Genomic DNA, 6,182 nt, shown 5'->3' on the forward strand with positions numbered 1-6,182 from the left:
GATCAGATTGAAGGCTTTACCCTTTTGGGCTCTTGCTTGATCATGGATCAAAGCTTTATACATAAAGAATTATTATTTGGGATGTTGAGAATCTATTTAAATTATAAAATGTGTTGAGTATTTTAGTTTAGTTTTAAGCGTTCATTCTTATTTGAAAAGTTCAAAATAATTATTTGTCTTTTTCTACTTAAAATTAGTTTCTGTTATAAAACTAGAGGGAGAAAATGTAGAGAGAAGTGATATGTTAAAGATAAAGTTTCACCATGTCTATTCTTATCTTAATCATTGGTAGAACCACCTATTTATAGGCTTATAAGATAGGATATTGAATACCATCATTTACAATATACCTATAGGTTACAAGCACTAATTACAAATACTTAGTGCATAGGTTACATAAAATCCAACGGTAGAATACCAAGAGGTATGGTGGTCATCCACCAACCCATGCATTTACAACACTCCCCCTTGGATGTCCACCATACAATGACATAGTTCCCTCATTAAAAACCTTGCTTGGAAAACCCAGTGGGACAAAACCGAAGTGAAGGGAAAAAGAGTGAAACTTTCTTCTGGATCATTGATATGGTGTTGGATGCGCTTATGTTGCCTCGTTAAAACCTTGCTAGGAAAAACCCAGTGGGACAAAAACCTAGTCGAAGGGAAAAAGAGTACAACGTGCATATGTCCTACATGTAGTAGAATTGGGATGCTCCCCCTGATTGATATCTCCCCCTGATTAATATCTCCCCTTCTCTGATTTGAGCAATACAAGTAACATTGTCTTCATACATGATCGTCTATCACACTATTCGACATGTTTTTCACTTTTCAAATGATTGAAATATTTAGGAGCATCAACAACAAATTTAATAGTTAGAATATGTTACAATAATATCAAATTTGAATTCAAAATACTCAAACTTTTAGTGATAACTCTTAATTAAGAATATTTTGGTACTTTATATCCTTCAAGAGGTTGCTTCATCCGATATATCTCAAATATTTCATGAGCTTTGAGGATTTCCATGTACCATATAGTCTTAATAAATATGCATTTAACATATGCTATAAGTTTCACGTTAAAGTAACAACTGCACTTATAGAAATGTGGATGCATCTATGATGAGATGGGAGACTAAAACCATGTCTCTCCCAGGAAACCTTATGTCATATTAGTGATCTTATTTCACTTCATAAGCACCAATTCATAACCTTCATACTTAGAATTTGTAATTCGGTGTTTGAGCTATAGGTTCAATATCCCACACTTCATATTTAGTGATAAATGGAATTGCCTATTTCCATTTTTGGCCAATCACTTAACTTGTCGACATTCATGAAACGTGATTTAATATAATCATAGCCCTTGATGATTGTAGTAGCTACTAATAAACCAAATGTATCATCAATTTGTGATCCCACAATTCTCATGTGCATGCGCATGCATAATTTATAAGCATCTCATTGCTTTGGGGTACCAATGCCTATTCAGGGGCTTATGTTGTCATTTGTTAGACAAACATCTCTTTTACAATGAATTATTTAGAATATGTGGATCATAACCTCCTATAGAGCGTTATTTTTTATAGGGCTTGAATTTTTCAAATAATCTCCACTTATGAGGAGTTAAGTCTTTAGAACCTATATTTCTGTCATGCTTCAGGCATACATTATATATATAGTCACCATGTTAATGGATTGTGATATGAGAATATCAATCCATGTTAGCATATGTACAACTTTTATATGCATTATCTTGATGAGACAAAAGCGGATTGATTCAACACTATTTCACGACGTTCTTCAGGAACTGCCATTTCTCCCCCTAATGGCGGGAAAATTGTCTCAAAATTTAGGAAAATAAACTCATCATCATTATCAAGTCAAATTGACTGGATTGGATAATGTGGGAGTTGTGCTCGTAAACGTCTTGACAAGAGACAAATATGTGACCATTTTAGTAGGCACATTAATAAAACTGGTGAAGTGATCCATAATTAAATGTTATATAAGCTCACAAATATCCCCTTGAATTATTTCAGGAAAGAGGGCTCAAAGTCAATTTTTGACTTTGATGATCTCATGACAACTTTTATTTGTGAGGATTCTTTGTAATGATATTTGTTGGACAAGACAATATTTTGAGTCTTTAAATGATGAGCATTCTTTGTAATGATATTTGTTGGACAAGACAATATTTTGAGTCTTTAAACAATGTCCTTACAAATTTATAAAACTCTTATGTGTCATTGTGGAATATGGATTGCCAAGATAATCATACCACAACATAAAAGTTATCCGGTCAATGAACTTCTGGTTCATGATATTATAATCTTCAACTACTTTAATAGTTGTGTAATATTGGGGCCTCATGAACTTTTGGTTCATGACATCATAAACTTCAACTACTTTAATAGTTGTGTAATATTGGGGCCTCATGAACTTTTGGTTCATGACATCATAAATTTCCTACCCACAAAAGAAAGTAGGAAGTTTCTCCAATAGACACCTCTGACTGTCAATATTGGGGCTGTAATACAAAACATTATCATCGTAAAACGAAATTAACTAATAAACCAACATAAATAAAATAAAAAGAGTAAAGTGGTATAAATGAGGAATAAATTAAATAAATTAAAGACTATTAAATTCCAAGATAATCCAATATTAATGTGTATTCAATATGTAGATAAAACTACAGGTTTAAGAATTGGGTTTCCAACCAATTCAGGTTCATATAGGCACAAATAAGTAATGAACTTCAAGTTCATATATAGTATTAAGATCCACAAAAACTATGAACTTCAGGTTCATATCAATATATATTTGAAACTTCAAGTTCGAATACGTAGATATAAATAAATTGAATTAATAGTTGTGCTTTGAACTTCATACTCAAATCCATGTATATGCACTCGAAACTTCTGGTTCGGGTTTTTGACATATGTAGGCCTCATGGAATTCTGATTTTGATTAATACAAAATCGAGGAGTTTCATGTCCTTATGTGCTCTTTAAATTCGCGAAACTTCACGCCCTCAATTATTTGGAATCAAAGAACTTCAGGTTATGATTCAATCAAAAGAACTCTAGGTCCTAATCTAGTTATATGATGAGGATCGAGGAACTTCGGGCCCTAATCTTTTGTATAATACAAACTCATCATAATAATTAAGATCATACTTAAAATTAAATAAACAAACAAATAAAAAAATATATGGCATTATATTCATGTGTAATAAGAATAAGAATTTTTTCCTTAAACGAGCATGATGAAGTCTGATGGTGAGTACAAAGAAACTCTATACCATGTGATGACTCTAGCTCATATAAGAAGAAAGAAAATTCAAAGAAAGAAAACATACCAAGAGCAATGTCGTGCTGATAACGTGTTATAAAACTAGAGGGAAAATGTAGAGAGAAGTGATATGCTAAAGATAAAGTTTCATCATCTTTATTCTTCTCTTAATCTTTGGTAGAACCACCTATTTATAGGCTTACAAGAGGCTTACAAGATAGGATATTGAATACCATCATTTACAATATACCTATAGGTTACAAGCACTAATTACAAATACTTCCATGCACGTATGTGACTAAAACGCATAAAATTTATTTGAATCGATTTGAAGTATTCTATGGAAACATCCTTTTGTAATACGTTACCAATCCACAAATCTTAAAACACCTATAATTGTGTATAATGAAACATAATTTTTCGGAGGCAAAACTAGGCTTGAACACCATAACTTTGTTTTGAAAACCCCAAAGTTTATGCAAATTTAGTAGATTTCAATTTGGGAATTTAGGTTCTCTGATTTTTTTTATAATTTTATTTATAGATCTTAAAAATGGTTTGGAGTTCAATACTAAATAAATTTTTAGATCTTAAAATCAATATTTGAAAACTCGTTTTTTAAAAATAACTATAAGTTTTTAGTAGGACACGAAACAGGAGTAGGATACCAAACGTGGCTTTTGGATAAATAGTTATTCGTAAAGAGAGGCTTTATTCACCCAAAAGTAGTAACGAACGACTACTTGGGCCTCAAGGATCAAAGCTTTATTCATAAAGGGGAATTTTAGGGTTTAGGGTTTAGGAATTTTAGAAACTTTATTTTGGCAATGTGGCACCAAACTTTGTTTTGTGTTGCAATCTATCACACCAGTGGGTCCCATTCGGTCTTTTCCTGCGTTTTTATATATTAACATTATATTTGTTTATGGCCTCTTGAAGGAATCTTGTCAACATTCTCTTGCAAGTTCACCTTTAGTAAATTTCTTTTTCTTCAGTTACTCATGAATTTATGAATAAAAAATGCAATCGAGAAATTTGTGGAACATTCTAGACTTTTGATACATGGATCAGATCAAATTTACCCTTTTGGGCTCTTGCTTGATCATGGATCAAAGCTTAATACATAAATTATTATTTGGGATGTTAAGAATCTATTTATGGCATATTTACATACGTAATTGAATTAGAATGAATTGAATTGATAGTGAATTGAATTGAGGAGGAGTTGGATTAAGGAGAATTAGATTCTGAATTCCTAATTGAGTTGTTTACAAAACCATATTGATTTAGAGAAGTTAGATTCCAAATTCCTATTGAAGTTGTTTACTAAATCATATGGAATTAGGGTATGAATGGTGCTAATTATTAAAATGTCATCATTGTTGGGTTAAAGTAGATAACATATTTGAAATTTTGAGAATTGTGTGAGGATATAATGGGTAAAAAAGATGAATTCCTAATTGATTAATTCTCCAGGAATTTGAATACCACATCCCACCCAAAAATTCAATTCCTCCAAAATCAGGAATTCAATTCCTAATTTTGTTTTGGAAAATTGGAATAAGATTATAATCAAATGTTTTGTCTTGAGGGAAGAAGCAGCAGAGCAGTGAAGTTGTATTTATAAACAAACTCACCCAATCACAACAAACCAAGTCTTTAGCTTCCCGACCAAGGTCTCTGGAGTCTTGACTCTTGGTGGACTTCTACTGTACATGGCTTTAAGATTAAGTTGCTGGCGTGTCATCGACATTTTAGTAGTTTTATCTATTAAAAATTAAAAATTCAAGTTAAATATTAATATTGAAATATTTAGCAGCACTCAAAAAAAAATTTGTAACGAAAACGTCATTTTTGACCAATAACACAACGACACGTGGAAAAGTTATCACCCCTGTCATTGTGTTGTTGGTCAAAAATAGCGCTTTTGGCATGAGAGTGTCTCTGAATTGTGAGATGATAAGCAAAGCACATAAAGCATATCAATAAATAATCATTTTAACTTTTCATCCATTTGTGAGAAAAATAATAATATACTTTAGAAATTCTTGATTTGTATCCTCTTCTTCCCTTTGCTTTACTACATCATGCAGAAGAAGGAAGGACATGGATTATTTATTTACAAAAAGCAAGGCACATTCCTAAAGTATAATATGTGGATCAAATTCAAAGCCTTTTAATTTTTCTCTCCATTAAGAGAACATATTTACCCTACAATTACCTTAGTTCATTTTTCACACACTAGAAGCCTTCACACTTACTATGTGCTGCTATGCATGTCTTAGGAATTATTTCAGATAAAAGTTACTATGGGAAGAGAAGGAACCTTTTAAAATATTTTGAAGTTCTATTGCTAAAATCCAATAGAAAATGAGTATTCCCTTTGGGCCATTTGGTATCTTACTTGGATCCATTTTCTTAAATTCAAAAATAATTTTTTGAATCTAAAGCCATAATTTGCATGTGGTAGAGCCCATTTTTCAAAAGCTCGTCTCCAAAACGACTTAAAATACGGCCCTTTAAAAAAAGAAGGGGTTTTACAATTTTGTCTCTCTCTCTCTCTCTGGGCATCAAAGTGAAGGTGCTCTTTCTGTGGCTAAGCATTGTCAAGGTGGATTAAGGTCAATAATTTATAGTAGATTTCAATTTGGGAATCTATGGTTTCTGATTTTTCTTTTAATTTTTTTATAGATCTTATAAATAGTTTGGAGTTTAATACCAAACAAGTTTTAGATCTTAAAATTAATATTTAGAAACTCATATTTTTAAAAAGAATTATAATTTTTGAGTAGAATACCAAACAAGTACTTAGATTTCTTATATGATCCATTTGGAACTGAAGTTGAGGATAGCCAAAATAAGAAGATCATTCAAATTCAGAA

Source organism: Prunus dulcis, chromosome 2, assembly GCF_902201215.1.
Source record: "Prunus dulcis chromosome 2, ALMONDv2, whole genome shotgun sequence".
Lineage (NCBI taxonomy): Eukaryota > Viridiplantae > Streptophyta > Magnoliopsida > Rosales > Rosaceae > Prunus > Prunus dulcis.